The sequence below is a fragment of the Sus scrofa genome, chromosome X, assembly GCF_054392235.1.
Source record: "Sus scrofa isolate SSC_HxYL_T2T_F1_AM1 chromosome X, Sscrofa_HxYL_maternal_Yorkshire_Landrace_v2.0, whole genome shotgun sequence".
In the NCBI taxonomy this organism is placed as follows: domain Eukaryota; kingdom Metazoa; phylum Chordata; class Mammalia; order Artiodactyla; family Suidae; genus Sus; species Sus scrofa.
The window spans coordinates 24,130,081-24,153,414 of record NC_139401.1 but is presented as its reverse complement, the minus strand read 5'-3'; the positions used below and the strand labels follow the sequence as shown (position 1 = coordinate 24,153,414).

The following is a 23,334-nucleotide window of genomic DNA, read 5'->3' as shown; positions in this document are numbered from 1 at the left end:
TACTGGATTTATACGAATGCCTTAAAATGCTATGTATTGCCTGCCTGCAGTTCTTGAAAGGCTCTTTCCACCCCTGATGACCTGAGACAGCTAACTCCTGCACATCCTTAGAATCAGCTTTCAATATCACATCCTCAGGAAATCCTTTCCCCACAATCCAGATGGACTGAGTCTCCTATTAATCACTTTCATAACACCATGCAGTGCTCCTTCATAGCACACTGCACACTTGAGGTTAATTAATTACAATTTTGGGGCTTAATGCCAATCTTCCTCTTGTGGAAAAGGAATAAGTTCCATATTGACAGAGCCGATGTCTGTTTGTCCACCCATGAGGTCCCTGCTCCTAGCTAAGTGCAGGCCCTTGAAAAAAATCTGTTTAGGAACTAACTCTCTGAACATCCCTACCAGTTCTTACTCCAACGTTTTCTCAAACCAAGCTTGTTGAATGGAAAACATCCTGCTGAGTCCTATCTTAGTTCCCCATTGCCGCTGTTACGAATTGCTGCAAACTTGGCAACTCAGAACAACATAAGTCCTAAAATGAAATATGTAAATATCTCATGCATCTTTATATCAAAAACAAACACCAACCCAACCAAAAAAATGGGCAGAAGATCTAAATAGACATTTCTCCAAAGAAGACTGATGACCAAAAAGCACATGAAAAAATGCTCAACATCACTAATTATTAGGGAAATGAACATCAAAACTACAATGAAGTATCACCTCATACCAGCCAGAAAGGCCATCATCAAAAAGTCTACAAAGGAATTCCCTTGTGGCTCAGTGGCTTAAGGATCTGATTTTGTCACTTCAGTGGCTCAGGTCACTGCTTTGGTGTGAGTTCGATTCCTGATCCAGGAACTTCCACATGCCATGGATGCAGCCAAAAAAGAAAGAAAGAAAAAAAAAAAGGTCTACAAACAATAAATGCTGGAGAGGGTGTAAAGAAAAGGGAAACCCCCTACACTGTTGGTGGGAATGTAAATAGGTAAAACCACTATGGAGAACAGTATGGAGGTTCCTTAAAAAACTAAATATAAAAAATCTTATGATCCAGCAATCCCACTCCTGGGTATATATCTGAAGAAAAACCGTAATTTGAAAAGATACATGCACCCATGTTCATTGTAGCACTATTTACAATAGCCAAGACATGGAAGCAACCATCAAAAGATGAATGGATTAAGAAGGTGTGGTACACATATACAGTGGAATATTACTCAGGCATAAAAAGAATGAAATAATGCCATTTGCAACAATGTGGTTGGAGCAGGAATGGAGATCACTCATATGTGGAATCTAATCAAGAATTAGGAGTTCCCGTCGTGGCGCAGTGGTTAACGAATCCAACTAGGAACCATGAGGTTGCGGGTTCGCACTGCCCTTGCTCAGTGGGTTAACGATCCGGCGTTGCCGTGAGCTGTGGTGTAGGTTGCAGATGTGGCTCGGATCCCGTGTTGCTGTGGCTCTGGCGTAGGCCGGTAGCTACAGCTCCGATTCAACCCCTAGCCTGGGAACCTCCATATACCGCGGGAGCGGCCCAAGAAATAGCAACAACAACAACAACAAAAGACAAAAGACAAAAAAAAAAAAGAATTATACAAGGGAGCTTGTTGACAAAATAGACTCAAAGATTTTGAAACAAAACTTATGGTTACAGAAGGGAAAATGTTGGGGGAAGGGATAAAATGGGAGGTTAGGATTGGCATATACACACTACTATATATGGAATGGATGAGTGATTAGGACCTACTGAATAGCACAGGGAACTCTACTCAATATTCTGTAGTGCAGGACACCATCAAACTCCTAGAAGAAAACATAGGCAAAACACTCTCTGACATCAACATCATGAATATTTTCTCAGGTCAGTCTCCCAAAGCAATAGAAATTAGAGCAAAAATAAACCCATGGGACCTCATCAAACTGAAAAGCTTTTGCACAGCAAAGGAAACCCAAAAGAAAACAAAAAGACAACTTACAGAATGGGAGAAAATAGTTTCAAATGATGCAACTGACAAGGGCTTAATCTCTAGAATATACAAGCAACTTATACAACTCAACAGCAAAAAAACCAATCAATCAATGGAAAAATGGGCAAAAGACCTGAATAGACATTTCTCCAAGGAAGATATACAGATGGCCAACAAACACATGAAAAAATGCTCAACATCGCTGATTATAAGAGAAATGCAAATCAAAACTACCATGAGATACCACCTCACACCAGTCAGAATGGCCATCATTAATAAATCCACAAATAACAAGTGCTGGAGGGGCTGTGGAGAAAAGGGAACCCTCCTGCACTGTTGGTGGGAATGTAAACTGGTACAGCCACTATGGAGAACAGTTTGGAGATACCTTAGAAATCTATACATAGAACTTCCATATGACCCTGCAATCCCACTCTTGGGCATCTATCCGGACAAAGCTCTACTTAAAAGAGACACATGCACCCGCATGTTCATTGCAGCACTATTCACAATAGCCAGGACATGGAAACAATCCAAATGTCCATCGACAGAGGATTGGATTCGGAAGATGTGGTATATATACACGATGGAATACTACTCAGCCATAAAAAAGGATGACATCATGCCATTTGCAGCAACATGGATGGAACTAGAGAATCTCATACTGAGTGAAATGAGCCAGAAAGACAAAGACAAATACCATATGACATCACTTATAACTGGAATCTAATATCCAGCACAAATGAACATCTCCTCAGAAAAGAAAATCAATCATGGACTTGGAGAAGAGACTTGTGGTTGCCTGATGGGAGGGGGAGGGAGTGGGAGGGATCGGGAGCTTGGGCTTATCAGACACAACTTAGAATAGATTTACAAGGAGATCCCGCTGAATAGCATTGAGAACTATGTCTAGATACTCATGTTGCAACAGAAGAAATGGTGGGGGAAAAACTGTAATTGTAATGTATACATGTAAGGATAACCTGACCCCCTTGCTGTACAGTGGGAAAATAAAATTAAAAAAAAAAAAAAAAAAAAAAAAAAAAAAAAAAAAAAAATATTCTGTAGTGACCTATATGGGAAAAGAATCTGAAAAGGAATGGATATAGGTATGTGTATAACTGTTTGACCTTTCTGTACACCTGAAGCTAACACAACATTGTAAGTCAACTACATGCCAATAAAATTTAATTTTTAAAAAGGGGGAAAAAAACCCCTAAAATCAAGGAGTCAGCAGGGTTGCATTCCTCCTGTAAGCTCTAGAGAAAAATCCATTTCCTAGCTTCTAGAGGGTGCCTGAATTCCTCGGCTTGTGGTCTCACATCACTCCAACCTCTATTGCCATCATCATGGCCCCTTCTCCACTGTCCTGCTTCCCTCCTATAGGAACCTTTGCAATTACATTGAGCCCATCTAGGTAACCAAGGAGCACCTCAACATCTGCAGATCCTTACCTTAATCATATCTGCAAAGTCTCTTTTGCCATGTGAGGCAATATATTCACAGGTTCTGGGGATAAGGAGCTAGACATCTTTGGAGAGGGGCTTTATTCAGCCCACCATAACTCCCAGGCCCAGAGGGTAAAACTTTGGCAAAGTTTTCTAGAACAGATTCTTAACCGTGCTATAAAACATCACACACCACACATACTCCATACACATCGTGATTCTGCCCACGTTATAACTTTCTCCTACGTCCTTTTATCAGTTAGTTTGGATTAGTCCATCCTGAGGTGTGAGCATATACGGCATAGTGTCCACACACACATGGTCCTCGGATGTGCTTAGCAGTCCCTTCTGATTCCTGTCCCCTTGGTAAAGAAGGCAGGGCCATGAAGTAGAATGGGAATGAGGCTGAGTGGCTGAAGTGACCTCACCTTGTTTGATGTCACAGGCTACCCTTCCAACCCCAAGTCTCCTGTCCAAGCTGTTGCTTGCTGGGGAAACTGGCTGAGGGAATGGGTGGTCACAGTTGTCTCAGGTGGAAGAATCTTAGTAAGAAGCTGTGGTAGAACATTTTTAGACACATTTTTAATTTGTAAAACAAAGCTCAGATGATGCACAAATATTTGGCAATAAGTGTGGAAGCAAAAAAGGTTTCATGATACAAATAATTTATATCTTCAACACTTAGTTGGTATGAATATTCTTAAGACCAAGAAAGCCTGATCTTCAAAGTACTACCTCTGGACTGTTTACCTCAGCCCCAGGCATGGTCTCATCTTGCGTTACAGCTGCCATTACACACCCCCCCACCGCATTTTTTTTTTGACAGTTATGGAAATAAACAGAAGACTTCTGGCAGCACTGCATGTACTTCCTGGGAGTGAATCTCTGGTTTCTAATAGGCATGATCTGGATTTTTGTGGAAGCAAAGACAGACATGCTTTTTTCTCACATTACCTAGTCCCCTTGGAGTAACCAACTCTCAGTTCTTTAATCCTGGGTCCCATCTAGAATTATTGCTTTATGGATATTCTGGAGTTTTTCCAAGTCTTGATTATTTTACCCGTGAAAGATTTCCAAAGGGATGAGATGGCAGTGAAAACACCTTTTCTACACTCTTCTTACCTTTATTAAAATAAAAACATCACTATCAAGAATAGTTCTAGGGGAGTTCCTGTCGTGGCTCAGTGGTTAACGAATCCGACCAGGAACCATGAGGTTGCAGGTTCAATCCCTAGCCTTGCTCAGTGGGTTAAGGATCCAGCCTTGCCGTGAGCTGTGGTATGAGCTCGGATCCCGAGTTGCTGTGGCTTTGGCATAGGCCAGCAGCTATAGCTCCAATTCGATCCCTAGCCTGGGAACCTCCATATGCTGTGAGAGCGGCCCTAGAAAAGGCAAAAAGACAAAAAAAAAAAAAAAGAAAAAAGAAAAAAAAAGAATAGCTCTACGTAAGTTGTTCTAAGTCGTCTATTCCTGACAGGGACACACCTTTAGTGCAATCTAGTCATGAAGTTTTAGAGCTTGGAGAGTGGAGATAGGCTGGTCCACCCCCTTATTTTGCAGATGAGGAAGCTGAGGGGTAGCCACCTAAGGAAATTGTCCAAGGGCATACAGGTTAGGGCTGTTGACAGTTTCATAAGGCCATAAAAACGTATCGACCAAGATTCTACATATCCAGTTGATAACATTCATAGATATAGTTTCCATATAATAAATTCAGTCTTCATTGTTTTAAGGCTTTGTGATAATTCGACCTGAGCTAGGCCAAAGTTTACTTCAAATGCTCTATGAAAGAAGAGCTTACTAAGCAGTTAATGGTGTAAAAAAGATCACAGAGCATGTTGTTTACTGGTTCCTAGGGGCAAACTGTTTAAAGGACATTTGCCTTTAACTGTATGCAACTGCATTTTTGATTTAAAAATAAATCATTAAAATAGGCTCTGCAAAACCTGTTTAGAGTCATTTTGTTAATTATTTAATCCTCATTATAGACTTGCAATTTTTAAAAAATTAGTTCTTTTAAACAATGAGTCTCAGCTTTCATTGATCCAGCCTGATTATCCCTTCTATTGACTCAGAATTAGAAGAGTTTAAACTTCAGGGCTTCAAAGGGAATCAGAAACTGTGTGGCAAGGCCGACCCTTTCAGAACCACTGCCTTCATGCACCTTGAGTGAATCTGGGACGCTTTTGCTTTGATGAATACGGGAGGGTGGACTGTTGAGTTTGGTTTTCCCCATGAGGACGAATATAGTACTTTTAATGGTAACTCATTTATACACATCAAGGATTCCTTCAGATGAAAACTGACTATAAGTCACTGCCGTGCACGAGGCCTTTCAGAAGTCCTTTGCCCTTTCTGCCTGCAGCCCACATGCTGCTATCCTAGGCTGTTTCTGTCACCCAGCTTTGTGGGAAACAGTGAATGTAACAGGATTTGATTTAAACTCTGGACGCCTATCAAGACATGCAAGAAACAGCCCCTAATTTTTTATTAATTGCAAAATCAAACTTATTCACAGTGGAGTTCCCACTGTGGTGCAACGGGATGGGTGGTGTTTCTGCAGCGTTAAGACACAGGTTGGATCCCCAGCCCGGTACAGCAGGTTAAAGGATCCGGCAGAGCCACAGCTGCAGCAGGGGTCACAACTGCAGCTCAGATCTGAACCCTGGCCCGGGAAGTCCATATGCCATGGAGTGGCAAAAAAAAAGGAAAACAACAACAACAACAACAACACCCTGTTCCCAGTGGAAAGTTCTCTCCCTCCTTGAGGGCAAGGACTGTTAACTAATATTATGTACCTGTCAGACAATCTGGTTTGGGGGTGGTTCCCTGTGTTGAAAAGATACATTTCATGTTTCCTATGATTGTATCTCCCTCTTCCTTCCCTTGCATCTAGGGTTGCGAAGTATAAGACACTCAGGGAAATTTGAATTTTAGATAAATAAGAAACATATTTTTAGTACAGGTATTTTTCATGTACTATCTGAAACATACTTATACTTTAAAAACTTACTTGTTGATTATCTGAAATTCAAATCTCACTGGATGTCCTGTGTTGATTATTTTGGTTTTGTTTTGTTTTTTGCTAAATCTAGCAACCCTGCATAATTCTCTTCAACTTTTTTGTTCTTTCTCCCAAATTTTTATTTTAATAGGCTTTCTTCCCAATTTCCCTCTGTTCTTTAGAACTGTTATTTCTTCATCTTCTGCTCTAATTTAGGGGGTATTAATTTTTAGTGATTTTGGGTTGTGATGGGCAGCACCAGGCTTCTGCATAAACGGCCTCAGAGCTACGCATCAGGTAAGATTTGAAGAGGGCTTATCTGAAGACATTTCTCCTGATAGTCTATCCTCAGCAAATACTCCTTTGAATTAAGCACAGCCTTCTCTAAGCGGTACTTCTAAAACATCTCTAGGAAATAGTAATGCTAGTTACTAATACCTAAGGAGAAATGACAGTAATGATTTTAAAATTGTATCTCCATGTACCTTTTAAAAACAAATTCTTTATTTGGAAGTATAACAGAAGTGTGTCTGAGTTCCCCTTGTGGCTCAGCAGAAACGAATCTGACGAGCATCCGTGAGGATGCAGGTTCAATCACTGGCCTCGCTCAGGTTAAGGATCTGGTGTTGCCATAAGCTGTGGTGTAGGTTGCAGATACGGCTCAGATCTGGAGTGTCTGTGGCTGTGGTGTAGGCCAGCAGCTGTAGCTCTGATTCAACCCTTAGCCTGGAAACCTCCATATTCCTCAGGTACAGTCCTAAAAAGACAAAAAAAAAGTGTCAATAAGTGCACAGCTAGATGAATTTTCCCAAAATGAACATACTCAGGTAATCAGCACTCAGACCAAAAAACATAACATTGGGGAGTTCCCTTGAGGTGCAATGGATTAAGGATTCAGTATTGTCACTGCAGTGGTTTGGGTCATTGCTGTGGCTCAGGTTTGATGCCAGGCCTGGGAACTTCCACACGCCACAGGTGCAGTAGAAAAAAAAAATGGGGGGAGAAAAAGAAGCATAATATTGGGAAGGAAATCCTGCCACCTGTTACAACATGGATGAACCTTGAGGTCATTATGCTAAGTGAAATAAGCCAGTCACAAAAAGACGTATGATTCCACTTACTTGCAGTACCTAGAGATGTGAAATTCACAGAGCAGAAACTAGAATGGTGGTTACCAGAGGCTGGAGGGGAGGACAAAGGGAGAGTTGTGTGGGGGGTGTTTTTTGGTATTTTTTTTTTAGGGCCACACCTGAGGTATATGGAAGTTCCCAGGCCAGGGGTCTAATCAGAGCTATAGCTGCTGCCCTACACCACAGCCACAGCAACACTAGATCTGAGCCATGTCTGGAACCTACTCCACAGCTCATGGAAATGCTGGATCCTTAACCCACTGAGGGAGGCCAGGGAGTGAACCCACGTCCCCATGGATACTAGTCAGATTTGTTAACCACTGAGCCATGATGAGAACTCCAAGGGTTGTTTTTTAATGGGTACAGGTTTCAGTTTTTTAAGATAAAAAAGTTCTAGAGACCTGACTCACAACAACATGACTATATTTAATGGTATTGAACAGTACACTTAGAAGCAGTTAAGGTAGTAAGTATTATGATATGTATTTTTTTTGCCACAATAAAAAAACCAGAAGTACAATATTACCAGTTCCCTAGAAGACTTCATGGCCCTTCCCAGTCACTTCTTGTCTAAGATAACAGCTGTCCTGATCTCTAAAAGGAGCCCATCTGCTTTAAAGAGATTCTAGACCCAGTAAGAAAAATAAAGTTCGTTCGGCCCCTTTCCTTCTGTCAGGGGGACTCCGTCAAATCCTAAGAAGATGTGGTCATGGCTACCGCAAGGTGCTTGGCATACTCCAAGAAACGCTAGCTAATTCTATGCTGATTGAGAGCCTTAGGCTTGCGGTTGTGGGAGGAGCTGAGGGAAGAAAAGGGCACCGAGGAAAGGAGATGAAAGCGCTGGAAACAAATGCCAGCCACTTTGCAATCTTGCCAAAGGTTAGCCCTGCATATTCATTACACGTTTATTCACTGATGATGCATTTTTTTTCCCTCTTTCACTGTGTTGACAACATGATCTGTAGGTTCATATTTGAATCCAGCCCAAAGTATATAGTTATTTTTTGTGACTGTGGGCATAGCTCTAACTGCTTATTTTCTTACCAGGGTGTTTATTGCCAGTGTGTATGGCATGAGACGAAATAGATGTGCTTGTTAATGCTTGCCTCCAAATTCCTCAAAGGAAAATTCGAAACCCAAGGAAATTTAGGTTCACTTCATTTTATAACTGCCTTAAGGTTTGATCCAGTGGGCTGTTTGATTATGTCTTTTTCCAAGAAGGTACCAAATGTTCCAAGGAACAAATGACCAAACTGTCAGCATTGATCAAGAAAATGGAAAAAATTGCTATTTTAGACCACCAATGGTAGTGACTGAGGCAGAGATGAACAATCTCTTACTGTCTTGAAGCTAAGGGAATATGATATAACACTCTGGTGTCAGATGGTAGACAGATATGCTGGGAGCCTGGGAAACAAGTGGCTATTATCCTATTACGTTAAGGATTAGTTATTTAGATCAGTAGTCTCAGATGTATGGATCCCTTTTATAACATATATTTAGTAGTCCTCTTGTATTGGTTTGAAATGACATGCATAGGTGGTACCACAAAGCCCTACCATCATTGTAAAAAAATCAACATCATGACCTAGGAGAAAGGAGAAATAAAAGGAAAATAATTTATACTGAAGTAGCATGCACCTCACAATGTAAACCCTCAGGCATGGCCACACTAGAAGACAAAATAAAATTGCCAGATGCTTATACTAATCATAATATCACTGTGAGTGACAGCTCAAGACACAGACCAATACGGGTGTATGTTAGTGGTCATTCAAATTACAAAAGCAGTACTGCCTGTGTTGCTATGACTTCCCAACATGGTGAACAACTCTTGGAAAAGTCTAAGCAAAACTAAATGCAAGCATCCTTCAATTTATATTGTGCTTACATTCTTGGAAAATCAGATGCTTATTTTCACCTACGTTAAGGTTCAGCAGGACATGTGAAGTTCATTTGGAACATGGAACAATTTCCAATTCTAGCAACACTGGGCTCCACCCTTTTTCTTTATCTATCTATCATCTATTTATTTTTGCTTTTTAGGACTGCACCTGTGGCACATGGAAGTTCCCAAGCTAGGGGTAGAATCAGAGCTGCAGCTACTGGCCTACACCACAGCCACAGCAACACCAGATCTGAATTACATTTGTGATCTACACCACAGCTCATGGAAATGCTGGATCCTTAACCCCCTGAGCAAGGCCAGGGATTGAACCTGCATTCTCATGGATACTAGTCAGGTTTGTAACCTGCTGGGCCACAAAAGTAACTCCCTCACATTTCTTCACATTTAAAAAAAATTTCATCTTTGCTTTTACAATCCCACCAAAAAGGAGTTTCCCTGGTACAACTGCTATGGGAAACAGTATGGAGGTTCCTCAGAAAACTAAGAATAGGACTACCATGTGATCCAGCAATCCCACTCCTGGATATATATCCAGACAAAACTATAATTCAAAAAGATACATTCACCCTTATGTTCATAGCAGCACTGTTCACAATAGCCAAGATATGGAAACAACCTAAATGTCCATCAACAGATGTCTGGATTAAGAAGATATGGTACATATATATACAATGGAATACTACTCAGCCATAAAAAAGAACAAAATAATGCCATTCATAGCAATGTGGATGCAACTAGATATTATCATACTAAGTGAAGTAAGTCAGAAAGAGAAGGACAAATATCATATGATATCACATATGTGGAATCTAAAATATGGCACAAATGAACCTATCTGCAAAACAAACAGATTCACAGACATAGAGAACAAACTTGTGGTTGCCAAGGAGGAGGGGGGTGGGGAGTGGTATGGACTGGTAGTTTGGGGTTAGTAGATGGAAACTTTTACATTTTGAATGGATAGGCAATGTGGTCCTACTATATAGCACAGGGAACTATATCCAATCTCCTGGGATAGACCATGATGGAAAATAATAAGTAAAAAGTATATATATGTATGACTTCAGAAATTGGCACAACATTGTAAATCAACTATACTTAAAAAAATTAATATAAAAATTTTAAAGAGGATGTAGTACATATATATAATGAAACACTACTAAGCCATAAAAAAGAATGAAATAATGACATTTTCAGCAACATGGATGCAACTAGAGATTCTCAAGCTAAGTGAAAGTCAGAAAAAAAAAGACAAATACCATAGGATATCACCTATATGTGGAATCTAAAATACGGTGCAGGAGTTCACATTGTGGCTCAGCAGTAGGGAACCTGACTAGCATCCATGAGGATGCGAGTTCAATCCCTGGCCTTGCTCAGTGAGTTGAGGATCTGGTGTTGCTGTGAGCTGTGGTGAAGGTCGCAGATGCAGCTTGGATCCTGCATTACTCTGACTGTGGTGTAAGCTGGCAGCTGTAGCTCTGATTCAACCCTTAGACTGGGAACTTCCATATGCCGCAGGTATGGCCCTAAAAGACAAAAATAAACAAACAAATAAATAAATAAATAACAAAAAAATATAGAGATTATTATACTAAGTGAAATAAGCCAGAAAGAGGACAAATATCATATGATATATCACTTATACGTGGAATTTAAAATATGGCACAAATGAACTTATCTACAGAACAGAAAGAGACACAGAGAACAAACTTGTGGTTGCCAAGGGGGAAGGGGGAGTGAGTGGGATGGATGGGGAGTTTGGGGCTAGTACATGCAAACTATTACATTTAGAATGGATAAGCAATGAGCTCCTACTATATAGCACAGGGAACTATACACAATCCCTTGGGATAGACCATGATGGAAGATAATACAATCAAAAGAATGTGTGTGTATTTTATATATATACATGATTGTATCATGTTGCTGTACTTGGCACAACATTGTAAGTCAACTATATTTCAATAAAAAAAATTTTAAAAAGGAGTTTCCCAACATCTGAGTCAATAAGATCATCAAGAAAGTCAATAAATAAAATTACATAGTACTTTTTTCTTGTGAATGCTTACTTAGTATTTTACTCATTAAAATAATATGTTGACAAAGTCAAAAAGGAAGGGCAAAACCTTGCAGGTTGTCTCATCAAGAAAAGCAATTTAATGAGAAGGTGTCACACAGATCTAGGATAGCAATAAATATTGTAATTATTTTGTTCCATTTTTACAGTCTTGCTTTTAGTTGTGTTTTTCCAAAATGTTCAGTAATTGTGAATGTTCTTTATTAGCAACATAATATAAATCAAATGTCTTGGAGTTCCTGTCATGGCTCGGCAGTTAACAAACCCAACTAGTGTCCATGAGGATGCGGGTTTGATCCCTAGCATCACTCAGTGGGCTAAAGGATCCGGCATTGCCGTGAGCTAAGGCGTAGGTCACAGAAGCAGCTCCAATCTGGCATGGCTGTGGCTATGGCATAGGCCAGCAGCTACAGCTCCAATTCGACCCCTAGCCTGGAAACTTCCATATGCCCTGGGCATGGCCCTAAAAAGACAAAACAAAACAAAAAAACCAAGTATTTTACAAACGCTATCAGTTCCAGCGCATAGAGCACTGCCCTATAGGTGGGGTTGTTACTGTGTCTTAGGTAGGGCCAGGGGCGCGCTGGAGCCAACTGGTTCTAGCTCAGAAGGGTTCACTGCACTCAGCTCTTCCCAACTCTGCATTTGGTGATGATGTCATGCTGGTAGCCTGAAGTCAGCAGTGATGGAAGTAGTCACACCATGGAAATTGACAAACGCTACAAGTTGGGTCCACCCTCACCCATACATCCTCACTCCCAGAGGACCAACTGCGAAGCATCCACCAGGTACCACTACAGGGGGCTGGCTTGCAGGAAAGAACCTGTCACAGAAGCACACAAGGAGACTTTGATACAAACTCTTTTCAAAAAGATTAGTCCAAATTTGGCTCTCTAGTGTTTCATTCAATTCTAGTAAGGTACAAAATGATGGCTCATAAATAACAAAGGAACCAAAACGAAGCAGAAACATTAATTCACTAGCATCCGAATACTTGTTTAATACCAACTTTGTACAAAACAGTCTCCTTAAATTGTTCCTGAACTAAAGCAAGGTACAAATTAAGTATATGATGTGCAATGGACCAAAGTATATTCTGCCAATTTAAAAGAGGTAATTAGGAGTTCCCGTCGTGGCGCAGTGGTTAACGAATCCGACTAGGAACCATGAGGTTGCGGGTTCGGTCCCTGCCCTTGCTCAGTGGGTTAACGATCCGGCGTTGCCGTGAGCTGTGGTGTAGGTTGCAGACGCGGCTCGGATCCCGCGTTGCTGTGGCTCTGGCGTAGGCCGGTGGCTACAGCTCCGATTGGACCCCTAGCCTGGGAACCTCCATATGCCGCGGGAGCGGCCCAAAGAAATAGCAAAAAGACAAAAAAAAAATAAATAAATAAAATAAAAGAGGTAATTAAACAACAACGTTAATGTTTTTCACCTTTATCAAAGCATTGTGTCCGCTATCAAGCAAATATTATCTTATTTGATCCTCACAACTACCATGTAAGGTAATCATTAGGGGAAGCATATGAAATTGCTGCTAGTTGACCATTTTTGACCTTTACAAGTGGCAATTTCATGAAGTTTCAGCTAATATTACTTTCTCTGTTTTACAGACAAGGAAGCCAAGACCCCAACATACCAATTTGTCAAATGTCAAACAGCTATTAAGTGACTAAGCCAAGATTCCTTGCAGACCTGACTGGCTCCAGAGCCCCTGTGTTGTCCACCACACACACTTCAAATAATTGTTAAGCTTCTTTGATATGCTGCAAACACTGAAAGAAATCTTAGAATTAAACTGTCTTGAAATAACTCACTGTAAAAAATTTAAATAAAGGACATGTTGTGTCTTCACTAAACACTGGCTTCCCGTGTTTCTTAATCATAAATGATCAGAAATAATCATAATTGTTGATATACTTTTAGAGACTGAACAACATTTTAATATAGATTGCAACCATTGTTTAATTTGTCCTTAAGAAACCAAATTAATGTTTATTGGTACTTAAGAAATTCCATTACTGTTCAAATTATGCTTGAGAAATTAATGTTTTATACTTAACAAATGAATTTTTTAAAATGTTATGCTATTACTAGTGCCAACTATCAAAGGTCTTCTGTGATTCTCAACACACTAGAATGATCAATGCTTCAGAAAGAGTTACACTTAGAAATATTTGAACTGGGAGTTCCTGTCGTGGCGCAGTGGTTAACGAATCCGACTAGGAACCATGAGGTTGCGGGTTCGGTCCCTGGCCTTGCTCAGTGGGTTAAACGGTCCGGCGTTGCCGTGAGCTGTGGTGTAGGTTGCAGATTCGGCTTGGATCCCGCATTGCTGTGGCTCTGGCGTAGGCCAGTGGCTACAGCTCCGATTCGACCCCTAGCCTGGGAACCTCCATATGCCGCGGGAGTGGCCCAAGAAATAGCTAAAAAGACCAAAAAAAAAAAAAAAAAAAAAAGAAAAGAAAAAAGAAATATTTGAACTAACGGGTACCGTACAGGAGTGTCTCTTAAATTTTTTATTTTAAACTCGCAGTGAAACCTTGACATAATATACATATGTATATATGTATATAATTGAAACAAAAGTCTCATGAAAATTTTTACTTTTTCTTAAATGGCTGCACCCAGAGCATATGGAAGTTCCCCAGCCAGGGATGGAACTCATGCCTTCGCAGTGACCCAAGCTGCGGCAGTCAGATTCTTAACGCACTGTGCCACAGTGGGAACTCCAAAAATTTTTACTCTTGGTATGTGAAAAACACTCTGATGTTTTCTATTTCATGTTTTAAAATGAAGACCACAACTTAGTATGTCGTTTTCACATACTCACTAATGTGTTGTAACCCCCAGTTCGAAAAACATTGTCCTGGAGACCTTTACTTTAGAGACCTCATCCACATCCCCCATTTTATTCCTTTCTCTCTAGTTTTCTCTGGTCTTTTCACCGAGAACTTTGGCCCCCAACCTACCAACTTCCTTTCTTCCTTCTTTCAGCAGGCATCTACAAATCTGCTCTGTGTCAGACACTGTGCTAGGTACAGGAGATGAAATGAATCTGCATCCACATCCTGGGAACCCAATATTCATCCAATCATGAGGCCAAGAAATGCAAGCCGTCACCTGTGCTTGGTGCGACAAAGGACAGATTCCAAGAGAGGGGAATTTGTTGACCTAATAAAGGAAGACACTCTGAGGAAATAGTACCTGAGCCGAGATGTAAAGATCTAGTCTGTTGTATTTCATTAAGAAAATTCTGGTCACTCCCTATTATTCCCAATCCCTAATTTACTTTCAGCAGCCACGAATCTACTCTCTGTCTTTACAGACTTACCTATACCAGACATTTTATGTAAATAGAATCACATATCATAGAATATGTGGTCTTTTGCAACAGTCTCCAATCACTTAGCATGACGCTTTCAAGGGTCATCCATGTCACAGTACTGTATGGGCACACCACATTATGTGTATCTATTTGTCAGTTAATGGACGTTTGGGTGGTTTCCACTTGGGGCTATTGAATAATGCTGCTGTGAACTTTTGTGTACAAGTTTCTGTATGGACCGATCCTTTCATTTCTTTTGGGTATATACCTAGGAGTGAAATTGCGAGGTCATACGGTAACTCTAATTTTAACATTTTTAGGAACTGCCAAACTATTTTCTCAAGCAGCCAGACAATTTTGCATTCCCATCACCAGTGTATGAATGTGGGTTCCAATATTGCCAACACCTGCGTATGATCTGCTTACTTGATTATAACCATCCTAGTGGGTGTGAAGCCGTATCACATTGTGGTTTTGGTTTGCATTTCCTTTATGGCTAATGATGTTGAACATATTTTCATGTGCTTATGGCCCATTTGTATATTGTCTTTGGAGAAATGTCTACTCACATTCCTTGCCTATTCCTTTTTATCTGGGTTAGTTATGTTTTAATACTTTAGATACAATGGGAGCAAATACTTTCTCCCATTGTGTAGGTTGTCCTTCTACTTTCTCTTTTTTTTCTTTGTCATTTTAGGGTCACATCTATGGCATATGGAGGTTTCCAGCCTAAGGGTCAAATCAGAGCTGCTGCCTCTGGCATACTCCACAGCCACAGCAATGCAGGATCCAAGCCGCATCTACGACCTGTGCCACAGCCTGCAGCAATGTTGGATCCTCAACCCACTGAGCAAGGCCAGGGATCAAACCCACATCTTCATGGACGCTAGTCAGGTTCTTAATCCTCTGAGCCACAACAGGAACTCCAGTCTTTTTACTTTCTTAGTGATGACATTTGAAGCACAACATTTTTTATTCTTTTTATGGCCACACCCATGGCATATGGAAGTTCCCAGGCCAGGGATTGAATCTGAGCTGCAGCTTCGACCTATGCTGGGCCAGGGATTGAACCCACACCTCCACAGCAACCGGAGCTGCTGCAGTTGGATTCTTAACCCATTTTGCCACAGCAGGAACGCTAAACACAAAAGTTTTTAATTTGATGAAGTCCCAACACCCATCTTATACCCTGCTTCTCTGATCACTTCTTCAACCATCAACTCCATTTTACCTCAGCAATGGACTTTGGTAGCACCCAAAGCTGTCTGAACTCTGCTTTCTTAAACTCCAGTATTCTACTCTCAGGATTAAACCCTATCTTGTTTCCATCACATATGTTCTCTAAATCCTCTAAGACCTCCAATTGCCAGCATTCTGTTCTCTTCCTGTGTGTCACACTTGCCTCTTCCCAACCTTCTCATCTTCCACTTACCCAGCCTAGCTCTTAGAGCACAACACTATAATCTCTCTATTCCCAGCATATCCCACTCTCTTTTTGGCCACACCTGTGGCATATGGAAGTTCCCAGGCCAGGGACAGAACCCAAACCCAAGCTGCAGCTGCAACCTACACTACAGCTGTGGTAATGCTGGATCCCTAACCCGCTGCACCAGGCCAGGGGTCAAACCCGTGCCTCCGCAGTGACCCAAGCCGCTGCAGAGACAACACCAGATCCTTAACCTACTGCACCACAGTGGGGACTCCTGCCCCACTATCTTTTTGTTACACGTGTTCTGAAATCTCCAACCATATATCAATCCGACCATCTACCTTCTCTACTTCCACTGCTACTCAGCAGCATCGAAAAAATCGTGCAACCTTATGTATCAGTACCACGACTGATTTATGCTCTCCAAGATGAGCTGAGCTCTCAAATCAGCCCTACAATCTTTTTTTTTTTTTTTTTGGTCTTTTTGCTCTTTTTGCTATTTCTAGGCCCACTCGTGCGGCATATGGAGGTTCCCAGGCTAGGGATCCAATCGGAGCTGTAGCTGCTGGTCTATGCCACAACCACAGCAACGCGGGATCCAAGCCGCATCTGCAACTTACACCACAGCTCACGGCAACGCCGGATCGTTAACGCACTGAGCAAGGCCAGGGATCGAACCCGCAACCTCATGGTTCTTAGTCGGATTCATTAACCACTGAGCCACGATGGGAACTCCCCTACAATCTTTTTTAACCTATTTTCATTTCCTCTCCCATTGCCTGATGTCAACAACGCTCCCTTTCACGCATGGCATTCCCATCGTGCTCTTCCTTGAATAAGCCAAGTTAACTGAAGTCTCCTTAGTGCTCGCTGTTTCTTTGCCGTAAGCACTCTCCCATCAGGCCCTTGACTGGCTGGAAACCCCTTGTTATTCAAGTCTCAGTTCAAACGTTACCTCTTCAGAGAGGCCTCCCCTATTCACCCTATCTACCATTGTTGCCTTCCTCCCATTGCTATCACATTACCCTGATTTATTGTCTTTATCTGTGCTGTCTGTTGGGATCTTATTCATGTGTCTAAAACCCTTTCCTGGCTCAAGTTAGACTTGCTCCTCTGGGCTTTCACAATACCTTGGGCAGAGCTCTCATACCCTGTGTAGAACTCTTCCTAGGTTGCTCTTATTTCTGTCTGTGTTCCTCTTCCATATGCCAAGCTCCTTGCAGATCAATGCTGTGACTTATTCATCTTTGGTTCCCCAGAGATGCCCAGCAAAGACCAGGAACTCAATATGTATGGAAGAAAGGTATAGAAACCCATTATCTATGTAGCATGGGAGCTACCCATCATGAATGAAGATTAACAAATGCTGGAGGAAAAAAAACTGAGAAAACATACTACAATGTACACCAAATCCTGCTGCCCATTATGTATAATGGCAAAAATAGGCAAAAAGTGTCTGAACATAGGTAACTAGATAAGTAAACTGTGGCTTATCTACCCACTGGAATTTCATGTTGCTATTAAGATGATATCTGATGTCCAACAAGAGAAAATAACATAGAATGTGCTTATGCTATGAAGATAATGAAAACATAAAAATTATACATAGAAAGACTGGAAGAAAATACACTAATGTAATGTTGAGTTTCCTGCATGCATGAGAAATATAGATGTTTTTTCTTCTACTTCTTTGACTTCTCATTTTCTCTATATAAACACTGTTTTACATGGAAATAAGCCCTAGTATTTTGCTTCTAAAAGAGAGATACAGTCACATTCTTTCTTTAGTTCATATAACTGCAAATATTAATTAACATTTAATTAGTTTTAAAAACTGAAGAATGCAGTGTCAGAGAGACTTACCCAGCATTCCTCAATAAACTCATGACAAAAAAAGAAATATGGTAATCCTAAAGCGATGCTGGGAAACACAAATAATTCCCTGTAGGCTCTGTACCATCGATATTGTATTTCAGATAGATCTGTATTAGTTGCTTGGTAATGGCCTAAATAGCACTCATATAAATAGCATAAAAAGAGGGGAGAGACTTATAGGTGAAATCCTGTTTAAATCAAAGTGAGTATAGTTCACTTTAAGGAAACACAATAACGTGAAAATTCATAAAGATAAATGTGGGCTTTATTTTTTAGATTTCCTAATTGAGTTTATTTCAGTAAGTGCCCAGAAACTGAATTTCTGGGTTCAAGTAACATGTTATATTTTTTCAATTGTTTAATTTTTTTGTCTTTTTGTCTTTTCTAGGGCCGCACCCATGGCATGTGGAGGTTCCCAGGCTAGGGGTCCAATCGGAGCTGTAGCCACCAGCCTATGCCAGAGCCACAGCAATGCGGGATCTGTGTCACATCTGTGACCTACACCATAGCTCACGGCAATGCCGGATCCTTAACCCACTGAGCGAGGCCAGGGATCAAACCCGCATCCTCATGGATTCTAGTTGATTCGTTAACCACTGAGCCACAGTGGGAACTCCCACATGGGCTTTTTAAATGAAAGGACACACAAAAGAATTCATTTGAGTTCTAAATTCCCCTAATATATTTAAAACATGGCCCTCCCTTGGTAAACGATCAGAGAAGACATTTGCCAAGTGAAAGCCTGTCTATGATTCAGATATCAGAACAAATATCTAATATAGCAAATTCCCATCTACCAAAGAAAGTGCCTTAGAATCACAGAAGGATTTTTTAAAATGTGGATATGCCTGTATTGAACATATCAATTGGATGGAGGAGTCGCTCCAACTTGGTGCTGAATTTGAGGATAAACAGTTTAGAGGGAAGTGAAACCTGTTAAACAGGGGAAGAGAGCAAGTTTCAATAGAACAGATACAGGTAGGAGGATGTCTTAGTGGGGGCTCCCCCAGCAGCAGCCACTGACCTCGGTACACGGGTTGCAGAGTAAGAAGTTGATTTGGGAGCCTTCCGGACACTTGGGTTGGGCAGTGGGGAAGCTAGCACAGGAAGGGGAGGGAAGGAAGCCACTTGGTGTTATCAAGCAAGCTGTCACTGTGGGCCGCTGGAACATCATCCTGCTGGGGGACACCGGGTGACCAGAGGGAACACCTATGCTGGAGTCCCCACGCCTGAGGAGCTAGGGCACTTTGGAGTTGCAATGGCATCCAGATTGCATCTCAGGGCTGAGCCGCCCTTGCCGACTGTTGAAGTTGGGGGTGGGGCGCTGCGCATGAAAATGCAGAGAGTTGGGAGTGGAGAAGCAAAGCATCTGCCACCGAGGGAGAAAATCAGCTCACCATGACACGGTTCTTTGTTGTTGTTCTCTTTGGTGCTTTTAAAAAAGTGGTTTTAGTGACCACCTTTATGGCTTGAAACTCCACATTCTCTGGCATGCACTTTCGTTTTTTTCCTGTCCCAGAGGGCATGGGGACTCCGCCCAAGCTGCTGCTGACACATCCTTCACTGCCCACTCACCGCCGCCGCCGTCGTGGAGGAGGTGCCCCGGGAAGAGCAGACTGAGGGCTTCCGCGCCCAAGCAGCTCCTTCTGGTCGGACCTGTTGCCTGGTTTTGGTGTATGTGGTTCCAGACAGTGGAAAACACGGCCTGCACTGCTATTACAGCAGAGGGTCTGGCACCTTCAAAGCATTTCTGCAAACAACCTCATCCGGTTTTCTATTTGTTGAACATGCTCCCCACGCAAGGAACAAAAGACCCAATGCAGTTAGTCACTCTAGAAAGGAAACTGGCAGTTTGCAGTCGGAGAGAACTGGGTCTCCTTTTTTTTCCCCTCTCCCCTCCCTCTCTGCACCCTCTCTAGACATGAAGGGCTCTTTCTAAGCAATTTTCAAAGTCTCAGCAATGATGCTGGAGTTCCTAACCTGCACTTTAGGACATAAAAAGACTTGGCAGAGGAAACAGTAACAAAGTCAACGCCACCTTGCCCTTTCCATGTGGTTATGTAATAAAAGGGCAAACTGCTGTCTCAGGCAGAGCTGGGAGAGGGCTGGGCTCCTGCCTTAGAGGGTAGGGGAGGAAGCACCCTTCCAGCTGAGCTGTCACAAGGCTTCACATAGAGGCCTCTCTCCTCTGTCCCACCACCCGGAGCTAGGACTGCCCCTATGACACACTAATGCAGATTTTTAAAGGCACCCATCCCTTCCTCTAGGAGCATAAAGCCCTGTGCTGGGGCCCGCAGTTTGGCAAGTGGGGCTCGGGCTGGATTTCAGCTCCCACTTGGCACCCTGGGCCAGATGCCTGAGCATAGAGCAAGGCCCCCATAGTGCACTGGGGGCCCCTGTCCAGAGCGGAAACTCTCCCAGGCCTGGCAGAGGGCACCCCACCCCAGGTCAGAGCTAGAGTTTACTCTTGATCTCACTTTTTCTTTCTTTCTTTCTTTCTTTCTTTCTTTCTTTCTTTCTTTCTTTCTTTCTTTTTTTTTTTTAAGGGCCGTACCCTTGGCAAATGGAAGTTCCCAGGCTAGGGGTTGAATTGAAGCTGCAGCTGCCAGCCCACACCACAGCTCACAGCAACACCAGATCCTTAACCCAATGATCAAGGCCAGGGATCAAACCCGCATCCTCATGGATTCTAGTGGGGTTGGTAACCTGCTGAGCCACAACAGGAACTCCCTATCTCACTTTCCTTTAAGTTTAAGAGCCTGAAAGATCAGTCTTGCAACCTCAGAGGACAGATCCTTACTCCCACCACAATGTGCTTTCTTTAGAAATTATCTGGAAAGCCCTGCCTCTCCATTTCAGTTAGTTTATTTCCCTAATTCCTCTGGCTGGCTCTGCTAGCATCTCCCCCAAGGCTATATCACTCTTTCCACCCCAAAGTGGCATCACTTTATGGCAAGGTGTTAAGCAGGCTAATTTCTCTCTCTTTTTTTTTTTTAAGGTTAAACAAACAAAAAGCTTCAAGGCAGAGGAACTGCAGATTTGCCTAAGTGGGAGGAGAGAAATTTGCATAAGAAGCCCAGGTGTCTCCTGGGAGGAAAGTAACCAAGAAGCCTGTGCTGAGATTCCCTTCCCAAAGACCGGATGACTCCAGGGAAGGGCCACAGGCAGGGGAAGGAGACAGAGGGAGTGGGGTTGACCTTGCACTGGACAAAGGTGGAAAGAAAGCAGGTCTGGGTCCCGGTTACAGCAGACACCAGATGCACGTTAACTCGGTTCTCCTGAGAGCAAAACACCACCCTCAGGAAGGGGTTGTGTAAGCAAACCGTCAAGCTGCCCTCGCAGCCGCTGGCTCCAGGGGCCCGACGTCAGCTGTGATCTAGGGATTCAGGAAGCCACTGCTGGAACCCCTGGCTTCGGAGGAACACCAGACCTGTTGTAAGCTGCAGCCAAAAAAACAGAAGCTTCCCACCATGCCTCTTCCCCCACTTTAAAAGAGGTCTGCTCCCGATTCGACCCCTAGCCCTGGAACTATATGCCATGGGTGTGGCCTAAAAAGACAAAAATAAATTAAAAAAATAAAAGAGGTCTGAATTTGTCTCAGCTGACCGCCTCTGATTGGTAGGACTGAAATTAAACAGCTGCCAGGGAGTCTGGGAAATGTAGTTTTAGGTGTGTAGACTCTGCCGTACATAAAAGTGCCCTGAGAAGAGGGTGAGACAAATGCTGAGTAACCATTTCCCTCGCAGTCCCTCCGTTTGAAAACCCTCGCTGGCTCTCCGTGTGGATAGCGCTGTCATAGGAAAGCAAGACCTGAGTTCAGGACACAGCCGACTCCAGTAATGACTTTCAAACTGGAGACGACAGACCCTGGGGAGGAGACTAGGAGGCTTCACAAGATATTGTGATCCAGTCACCTGTGGACTGGAAGGAAAAAACACAACAAAACATTGTGACTTTCATATATGTGTTCACCTATTTTTCAAACATGGAAGGACCTGATTCAAAAAATACAAATCACCAGGGTTTGCGTCACGGCACAATGGAAACGAATCTGACTAGGAACCAGGAGGTTTCGGGTTCCATCCCCTGGCCTCCCTCAGTGAGTTAAGGATCCAGCATTGCTGTGAGCTGTGGTGTAGGTCGCAGACAATAGCTCTGATTCGACCCTAGCCTGGGAACCTCCATATGCCGCAGGTGTGGCCCTAAAAAGCAAAAACAAAACAAAACAAACACAAAAACACAAATCACTTAAAAACCTTCCTTACAAACATCTTCCTCAACCACAGGCCCCACTCCTCTATCTAGAATGGGAATACCATCTTCCTCCTAGCTTGACAATTCCTAGGTAGCATTGGAGACTCAGCCCAAGCTACTACCCCCATCCCCGATTTGGGAGCCTATTCGCTCTGACTTCCTCAGGCTGCGGTAGAGAGTTCTTATCTGTTCTCTCAAAATATCCTGATAATAATAAAATTAAAGAGAACTTGTATTAGCTTACTTTGTGCCAGGCTCTGTGAGGTATGTACTCTTATCATCCCATTTTACAGATAAAGACACTAGGGCACAGAGAAGGTGCATCACCTGCCCAAGGTCACTTATTCATCGGTGGCAGCTGTGACTCTGAAACAGACAGCAGTCTGTCTTCAGTGTCTATGCTCTTGGCCAATACTCTCACTTTCTCTCATCTATCTATTGTTACACGGCCCACCCTGCTATATTCATCTATCTCTCCACCCATCTATATTTTCATCTGTGTGTCTTTCTATGATGTTAAAATGGGGGGGGGGAGTAGAAAAGTTTTTCCCCTCTTCCTAATACACTGAAAATTTCAGGACCAGGATCCAGATTCCTTGATCTTTCCTTCTCTCATTCTCCACTGTCTGTTAACACAGGGACTATTTTCTCCTTCAGCAGAGAATACCAGACTAAATTACAGAGCAGGCTACAAAATTACTACCCTCAGCTCCCTTCTTTGCCTGTTTTCTCCAAAATAGATTCTTCTGTTGGTTGTATAAATACAAGACAGAACCCACCACTGCTTTGAAATCATGTGGGAAAGTGTATCATCAGCTCTGAGCTCTGTTGGAGATGACCTCCTGGCCAGGGTCCACTGAACACTCTTTGGGAAAGGATGCGGTTCCTAGGCACTCCAGGT

General features: G+C 42.5%; 1 protein-coding gene across 2 annotated transcripts in view; it reads right to left on the bottom strand.

Annotated features, from left to right (window-relative positions):
* Positions 1 to 23,334, bottom strand: part of PDK3 (pyruvate dehydrogenase kinase 3) — a 159,547-nt gene that overhangs the window by 89,983 nt on the left and 46,230 nt on the right. The window contains exon 1 of one of the 2 annotated variants that reach the window (XM_021080538.2): positions 19,577 to 20,374. The exons of the other annotated variant lie outside the window; for it this stretch is intronic. The gene's annotated coding sequence lies outside the window, so the exon portion shown is untranslated. Of the gene's footprint in view, positions 1 to 19,576; positions 20,375 to 23,334 lie in introns of those variants that run through there. 2 annotated transcript variants of the gene reach the window in all.